This window comes from Serinus canaria, chromosome 3 (assembly GCF_022539315.1).
Source record: "Serinus canaria isolate serCan28SL12 chromosome 3, serCan2020, whole genome shotgun sequence".
Classification (NCBI taxonomy): domain Eukaryota; kingdom Metazoa; phylum Chordata; class Aves; order Passeriformes; family Fringillidae; genus Serinus; species Serinus canaria.
Window position 1 is genome coordinate 52,431,629 of NC_066316.1, and position 8,646 is coordinate 52,440,274.

Sequence of the window (8,646 nt, forward strand, 5' to 3'; positions counted from 1 at the left end):
CCCTGTGTTCAAAGTTACACATCCAAAAATATGCACACTCAGACAATATCTCATGATGGTGTGATTTATAAAATGTGGTAGCAATCTTGAAAAGGGTGTCAGTGGAGTCCTGCCTGCCTTAGGAAGGCAGAGGGCAGAAGGAAGAAGGGGGGGCTCTTTGGGCTCCCTTCCAAAGCAGGAATCCATGACTGATAGCAAAAGCAGCTGCCATGATTCCAGCCTCTCTCCTCTCCTAGATGACAGCAATGCAATATAAGCAGCAGGACACGTCTTCCTTCCTTGATTGGGGTCAAGCTCCTCTCTGAATTTCCACTGCTGAGTACTTTAATGACTCTGTAATTTCTGGTCTTACTTTACCAACTCTAAGAGCAGACCCTCCCTTTCCTTCTCCCTCCTGGAGGAAACCAAGTTGTGCAAGAGCAGCAGTAGTTGTGGAGAAAGGAAATGGAGAATTGCTTTTTAGGAAGGACAAATTGCTGAGAGGTCTAGTGGGGATGTATATCCTATACTGCAGGACTGTATATCCTGTACTACAGGGCTGGTGAGAAAGTACCCATATGGATTGTGGGAAGGAAGGAAGGAAGGAAAGAAAGATTTTGGTTTTTTTTCATCCTCCTCCAAATAGAGCCCAAAACTCCCCATTCTCCTCTGAAGTTCCAGGTGTCCCTGCTGCACCCCTGAAGCCAGGTATCTGCACTGTCTCATCCTCCCTTCCCCTGTGCTCAGAACTATTTTGCCCATGCTGCTGGTCTGGAGCAGGCTTTTGGTGGCTGCTTGGGCCATATTTTCAGTGTTGTTACTGAGAGAAACAATTTATAAACACGCTGTATCTTTAGTATTAAGGTAAGGACACTTGGGCTGCTTTTGTAATGGGCACTGGACATGGAGGAAGGGTCTGAGAACATCAAGGGCAGTGTGATGGCTGAAAGTGATTGCACTGACCCTGAACTCTGATTGCTGATTGCAATGAGTTGGATTGTACCTGCCATAACAGCTGCTGAAGAGCTTTTAGCAGAATCAGAGCAGTAATACTGTCAAAAGAGTTTTTAGAAAGCACCACTTCATGCTCTTCACAATGCTGCTTCACACCCAGAAACCTGGCTCTTGGATGTGCCTCAGCTGGCGGGGAACAACTGCTCCAGCAGTGTTTTGCTAAACCACAGAATCAATTAGGTTGGAAAAACCTCTGAGTTCATTGATTCCAACCTATGATGAATGTCCTTGCCACTGCCCACCTGGACAGTCACTGGTGTGTAGTAATCTGTGTGCAGAATTTACTCCAGAAAGCCTCCTGGTAATATCCCTTAGCCAGGCACCAGCCAGGAAGCAGCAGACTTCCCCGTGGTGTGAGTCTGGTTGACCTACAGGACACTCAGCTCCCCTCAGAAGCAAGGCACCCACAACAGCCCCCCTTCTTTTGTTACCTGTATTTGTTATCCCTCTGGCTGCCTGCACTGATCTGGGACACCCCCAGTCAGAGCTGCTTCTCCACTGTCATCTGCCTGACCCCCAGGATCCAAGGCTTCACATCTATCTTGTAAGGGCCCTTGGGAAGGCAAGGGAAGCCAACAGGGAATTCTTCTGCCTCCCTGAGCAGGGACCTGTTTCTATTTCCCTCCTTTTAAGTCTCCTCCTTCAGCTTGATGGCAAGAGAGGCAGAGCTCCTCAGACTCCTGCTAATCTTCCATCCACTGCATTTCTCTCAGGGATGGAAGGGTACAATTCTATCAGTCTACATCTCTTTTGCACTCTCTGATACTTCTCAGCCTCCCCACCTCCTCTTTAGGCTCTGCCACAGGCTGAGCAGGTCATCCACATGTTCACAGTGCATGCAGGTGTCTTTCCCACTATCCTCCAGCACTTAGCACCGGGCTCAGACACTCCCTGCAGCCAGAGGCCTGGATACTCACACACTTATTGAGGAGCTCTGTTCAGACTAGTTAATTGTGAGGTTAGGAATGGGTAGGGCTAGGACAAAGATAATAAAATCTGCTTTTATTAATCCCCAGGATGTATTCCTGAAAGCAATTACTGTTTGCAGGGTTAATACCATAAGCATGCATTTGAGTGTCCCAAGTGTTTTTCTAGAGGAAGGTTTTGTAGCTCTGCTAAGTTTGTTCTTTGGAAGCTGATGGGAATTCACCGTGGGCACCTGCTGGTGGAGCCAAGTGTTGAACTGCATCTTGAGTGCTCCAGAAAAGCAGGGGAATTCTTCTCCTGTAGTGTATAAAGTGTGACACAACCTGCTCCTTTCTCTCTGTCAGACTGTATCCAATGTCCACTGCGCTCTCAAAGGTTTGCTGAGGCTCCACCACACAGGGACATGGAGTTTTGTGGAAAGCAAGCTGTCGGTCATGCTGCAAACTCCCCCAGGCAGGCTTTGGTAAGCAAACACAGCCACACTTGTCTTGTCCTGGATGCAGATTTGCTAAACTGTAATTTGTGGGCCAGTAAAGGCCTATTTTAATACAAAAATGGAAATTCCAGGGAAGCTGATAAACTCTTATAACAAAACACATGCTGAATATCACCCGGGAATTGCCCATAACTGGAGCTCTTTTTCTGATTAAAAAAGTGACAGAATATGACAGTACAAAAGCTTGGGGGCAACAACTTCTTCAGACTCTTCTGGAGTTATATTCCAGGGTAACAGCTGTAGAGAATCAGAAACCTGGCAGCTTCTGCAGTACTTTGAGAAAGCTCTTCCTGTTCTTTAGGGCTCCCTGCTGTTGGAAGGTTTGCTATTCCCTGGTCACTAGACACAAGACCAAAGGGCAGAGCCCCTTGGGGGAATCAGAAAAGTAGAGCTAACCATCAGTGTCTTGAAGTGAGATCCTGTTTTGCTATAGAAAAGAGAATATAAAGAAAAGAGAATCTAAACAGTTCCTTTAGGAGAGTACTGCTGGTTAGGGGGGATTTTGTTTATTTTTTTTTTTAAGATGTTGAAAAATCTTGTTACTCTTTCACCTATTCAGAGCAGGAAAAATGACTTGCAAATGTGAGAGGGTGCACCTTTGGCCTGTTCCTTCCTAGCCCTGCTACTGCTTCAGCAGCAGTTTGGAGAGTTTTCCCTAGGGTCTATAAGCTTGGTGCTGGAGTTAAATGATGATTGTGCATCTTGTTTTACTAGGACAAGCAACCATTGACTGGGAGAAAAACTCCAACATTAACACCTGCTGTGTTTGCACTTCTGGAGAGAATACTATATGGGAAACGTAAGCCAGGCAAAGAGTTCATTTAGTCATATTATGTGTTTCTTATGACAAACCTTGAGGTATTTGAGGTGAGGGAGGCATTTTTTAAAGCAGATCCTAGGCTTTGGAATCCTGTTTTCTGATAGAATAATGTAGAATTATAAAGTTTGAATTTTTTTGCTCGGCTTTTTTTTTTTTGCAAGTCTTGACATGAAATCCTGAACTTATTTCAGCACAACACTTGGTATAACTGAGAAAGGACAAAAATTTCCAAGGGGATGTTGTTGGTAATGAATGGCTATCCTGGTCATTATCTTGATCCCTTGTGTGGACTGTATGCACAGAGATTTTCATTTGGGTCCTCAAGAGAGACCTCAGGATTTAGAGGTCCTCAAACAGAAGTATCTATATAGACAGACCTAAAATATAGAGTCTGGCTTTGAGGTTCTTTTTGCCCATAAAGAACTCCATAACCTTTACTCTTCAACTTTGAGATTTATTCCATCCTTTTTACCTCAAGTCCATTTAGGTGAGGTACAAAGTTTTGTGTGGTTTTTTTTCCAAATGCCCTTGATGATTCAGCTTTAAAATTAACATCACCACTTCCTCGAAATAGTTCCCTCTAAGCAGGATACCACATAATATGTTTTCTAGGAACCAATGCTACTGGTAATCATGACCTGTATCAGTCTATGTTTAGAAGATTTTTTTTAAAATGTTATTTTAAAGGTTATTTGTAGTATAAACTGTGAGTTATAATACACACTGCTCCTTGTATCAGTATCTTTGATCCCTATATTTCTAAGGTTTGTGAATTTATGTAGATTATTATGTTTTATGGCAAGTAAATTTCAAAAATAATGATCTGCAGAGACCTCTTCAGAACCACCAAAGAAAACACGAAAATCTAGGAGTGTATCTGCTGGGAAAAGATCCTCAGGAAAGTCTGGGTAAGAAATAATTATAAATTTTTATTTCAATATTATAATGTAAAAAGAACTTGTTTGCTTTGGTTATATAGAATATCCTGTTGCAGTATTTGCAGTATGAACTCCCTTGTGTTAATTGAAGTAATCAGTTTCACTGAAACCAGTTGCAGAGCTCCTCAGGAGCCCAGTGTAGGCTGCTGAGAATACTAATTTTGGTGTTGAATGTTCTTTGATTTGGAACAGCCCCATGCCAAATGGGCAGTGACTGTGCTCTGCTGTACCAGACATCTCAGGAGGATTTGCTACTCAATAGTGCAAACCCCTCCAGCAGATCTTGTGCTCTTACAGTGTGCTTCCATTGTCCAAGTGTGGAAGATCCCAGCATTCATTTCAGTAATAACTATGTCAGGATGACAGTGTGGAGGTTCTTCCTCCTCCTTAATGTTTTGTTTCCCAGACCATGATGTTCGGTGCTCCTGCTCCTCAGACCATGCAGTCTCTGGAATTCCCATCTCTGGACATGCCAAGCCATGTCAGAGCAGCAAGGAGCCCTTCCAGCCCTTGTTTAAGGTGGTTGTGGTGCTGTTGCTCAAGAGGATGGCTCAGATGGTCAGCATCTTGCACCCCTCTGAAATGTATCCAACTGCAGAACCTGAGTCCTTAGCAGGAAATATGGCCAAGAATGATTCCCTGTAGCTGGCAAGGTATTTTGAGCCTGGGAGAGATGCTTGTGAGAGTCCTTGGAGCATGGGATGAAAGGAATGTGCACAAAACAGCTGCAGAGACTCACAGAGTTGTTGCAGACTCCTCTGTGTGCAGTTTTACTGTCCTTGGTTGCTGCTGGTCAGTGGCTGGACCCCTCAGCTGTGGGGAAGACTGCAGTGGGCAGGGGAATGTCCAGTCCACAGTGGTATTATCAGCTCTACCCACCTCCTTGCCTTTGCCAGCCACAGGAAAACTGCTCTCAGTACCCTGTGGTGTCACCTGTGTTACCTGGGACCTTGTGAACAGCACAGTAACTCCTCTGGTTAGCACACAGGGTCTTGCAGACCACCAACAGGAATTTAGTGATACCATCACCATTCTCAAGGTTTAGTCACTGAATTCTGAAACCTGGGGCTTGACACCTCCTTTCCCTGGGGATACTGGCTATTCCAGGTATCACTGGGGTTGTAGTTGCAGAGGTCTGGGACAGCCACTGCCCCCAGTGGGTCCCTGGGACAGACATCCACACTCACATCTGAAATAGAGAGCAGTGGAACTGTGAAAAAAACCGGTCTAGGTGAGCTTGCAGGTGCTGGGTGTTGGCAACTGCTGCTGCATTTTCTGAAAAACTTGAGCTTTGCCAAGTGCTTTACAGAGCACTTTGGGCAGGTGAGAAATCAGTTTCAGAGCTACCCACGAGCCTATTTTAGCTGAGAAAGGAGATGTGAGAAACTGGCTTTGAGTGGTGCAAATAAAAGGTCCCATCCCTAAAGTGCCTGGAAATGGTTTCCAGGATGAGCTGCTCCATCACCTTCCCACGAATACAGGTTTAATCTTCTTGGAGAAAATAGAGTAAAATATAAAAGCTCTTTCTATAATAAGAAATAGCAAGTATATGGCTTGTTGCTGTTTCTAGACCCCAAGTGGACAACAGAAGATAAGAGTGACAGGTCGGCAAGGATGTGTTCAGGCTTTCTGCTGACACATTATGGAAGATCTTAAGCAACGCAATTTTTCAGCACCAGTTCCCCCTGAAATGCTACAGCTACCAATAAAATAAGCAAACTGCAATTCATTGGCTCAGGTTTAGTTGGGGCTTTTTCTCTCTAGGCTACAAATCTTATTATGTTATCCTGTTTCAAGTTGTGGGATTATTTGCATCCACTGCCAAGATTTAATTAAATGATTGCCTAGAGGGGTGCACATTACCAGCAGTTCATTCAATGGTTTTTACAAAATGTAGGAAGATGCAATACCATGTGATTTTCTTTTTCTTTGCCCTAATGCTTTGATATATTGAACAAGACAAGTGGACATTGTGGAAGTTCATGTGAATATTTAATGGAATCTTCCAGTAAACAATAAATGATAGTGATACATGATAAATGGCCATGTATGCTGTGCATCTCTTCAAACCACTTTCAGTTCAGACTAAAACCAAATCTCATTCTTGCATTAAACACTTCAGTTGCTTTTAAAAATTCATCAACAAGACAGAAATGTTGTAGAAGTATATCCCTTAGTTTTTTGGTCACTTGATCCACTGTCAGCCTTGGATCACCTTCCACAAACTTACAGTGATGCAAAAAGTAGGGGCTTTTTAGCCCAGTAATTTTCAGTAAGACTTTCAATTAAAATCCATAAGAAATTTTCTTACCTATTAAATGCTCATGAAGTAAATGAAGATGAAAAGTAGTTGGACATGGCAGTAATAAATACCATATTTTAAATAGTTTTAATTTAACTACTTGGACTCTAGCTAATAATGATTAGATGGATACAGAAAGGATGACACTGAAGCAACTGTAACTCCTAGAGTTAGAAAAAGCAGGCATGACAGTAGCCCCAATATATTAAAACAGTGACTTTTTTTCAGTCCAGGAAGAAGAGGGAAAAAACCCCAAACCCATTCCGAACTATACTGTGCAATGTTACCACAGTTGCTTTCTTTAACAACCAAATAAATGAATCCTCAAATTCAGAGCAAGTTTTACTCTATTTGTTGTTGAGTGTGTGTGTCCCCATTATTTTCTGTCTGTTTATAGAAGTGTAGGATTTCATAGCTTAGTTTCCAGTATCTTACCAAAAAAAAAAAAAAAAAAAAACAAAAAAAAACATATATATTGGATTTACTTGTGATTACATAGAGGATGCAGTCTTTTGTTCCATGTAGTATAATTTTAGCTTCTTGACATTATTTCAGCAGGTTCAGGTCTTTTTTCTTCTTTCATAAAAAGAATACTTTTTTATGAGACCAAATGTTTACTAACTTTTGTTCTTTTACAGTATTATTTGATTATAGTAATTCTGTTGTTTATTCACCACACACTGCTCTGCTTCTACAGGTTTTCAAGCAGAGTTCAGACAAAAGAGTATTTTGATCTCTGCTTGAATGTGAGGTAAAATACCCAAAGATCTCCCAGACCACTTACCTGCTGTGCCATGGCCATGGCAGTTCTCTGCCCTTACATCCACTTCTCACCTTTGGAGGAGGAATGGGCTGTGCCAGAGAGGGAGGACTGGTCAGTGCTTGGGCTGCTGCCTTCCTCCTCTATGGATGTGGGGCTGCCTCTCCCCACACTGCTGCTGTCACAGCCCTGCAGGAGCCAAAGGCAATGTCAACAGAGAGGGGTCCTGCAGCTTGAGCCTCAGCTACTGATGGCCTCTGAGAAATGCTCACAGGGATCTCCCCAACAAACACATTCAGAAAGTCCAGTCCTGCTAACAGTATTAGATGACTCAGGGGTATCTCACGTCTCTTCAGTTGCAAGAATTTTAAAACAAAACCTTTTTTTTTGACAACATAACTTTTTGAAATAGCTTGCCTTTCTTTGTCATGGGACATCATCAGCTTCTGCTACATTTATGATGTCAAGAATCTGGGAAAAGAAAATTGAATGGGCTCATGGGTTTAAGCAGCACTGCACATTTAAGGTTTGCGTCTTTGCTTTACTTGCAGACACCATCACTGTGTGCTTTTGACATATTTTAAAATGCATCAAAAGTGGTAATTTTCTTTTTATTTTAATGAGATGGTCTTTAATCTGTAGTAACATATGCATTGGTAAGGAATGTTTATCATCTTTCCATATTTTGGAAGAGGCTGAGATCAGGCAGCAGACCTCTCTTGGCATCCCAGAGCTCAGGTACTGTGCTCCAGGGCTGAAAGATTAGCTGGAAGAAAGTGCTCAGTGTCTGCATAATGTTTGCTTCTTAACATCACATTTAAATTCAAGGACAAGTCTTTAGGTAGTTACTGACACCTCTTATAAAAGCACAAGCCAAAATGACAAAATGTGTATGATCAGGCAGTGCTACAAATTCTTTTTGTAGCAAAGAATTTTTTGTTGTAATTTAGTTTTTGGGGTTTTTTACAAGTACATAAGCTTGCTTGAAGCCAAGTGAATACAATTTGCACAAACAAGGAGAAAAATACAGTTAAGTGAATATACACACACAAACCTTTCCAAGTCCAGGTGAAAATACAAGCCTGCCTGTAGAAGGTGCATGTAACACTGCAATCTTTTCCCTATTCTGGAATTCATAATTTAAATAACTACTCACTGGACATGACTGTGCGGTACCTGTTTGCTTCCTGCTGTTGTCATTACAGGAACGACCTTAAAATTCTTTTTGGTTTGTCTTATACCAAAAATTTTCATAACAAAAAATACCCCTCAGCACTGCATCTGCAGAACATATTCTTTCATGAGCTGCAATAAGACAATCCTTAATCCAAGTACTGATCAACTTGTAAGAATATTCAATGACATTGTACAACTACAAAGACCTGTAGCCCAGAAACAGCAAAACAGCAA